The sequence below is a fragment of the Bison bison genome, unplaced genomic scaffold (assembly GCF_000754665.1).
Source record: "Bison bison bison isolate TAMUID 2011002044 unplaced genomic scaffold, Bison_UMD1.0 scf7180017864376, whole genome shotgun sequence".
NCBI lineage: Eukaryota > Metazoa > Chordata > Mammalia > Artiodactyla > Bovidae > Bison > Bison bison.
Genome location: NW_011494948.1, coordinates 9,708,957 through 9,709,456, shown reverse-complemented (window position 1 = coordinate 9,709,456; position 500 = coordinate 9,708,957).

Sequence of the window (500 nt, the reverse complement as noted above, 5' to 3'; positions counted from 1 at the left end):
GTGTGATCACTGACCTAGAGCCAGACATCCTGGAATGTGAAATCAAGTGGGCTTTAGAAAGCATCACTATGAACAAAGCTAGTAGAGGTGATGGAATTCCAGTTGAGCTATTTCAGATCCTGGAAGATGATTATGCAGAGTACATCATGAGAAACTCTGGATTGGAAGAAGCACAAGCTGGAATCACGATTGCCGGGAGAAATATCAATCACCTCAGATATGCAGATGACACCACCCTTATGGCAGAAAGTGAAGAGGAACTCAAAAGCCTCTTGATGAAAGTGAAAGAGGAGTGAAAAAGTTGGCTTAAAGCTCAACATTCAGAAAACGAAGATCATGGCATCCGGTCCCATCACTTCATGGGAAATAGATGGGGAAACAGTGGAAACAGTGTCAGACTTTATTTTTTGGGGCTCCAAAATCAGTGCAGATGGTGACTGCAGCCATGAAATTAAAAGATGCTTACTCCTTGGAAGGAAAGTTATGGCCAACCTAGATAG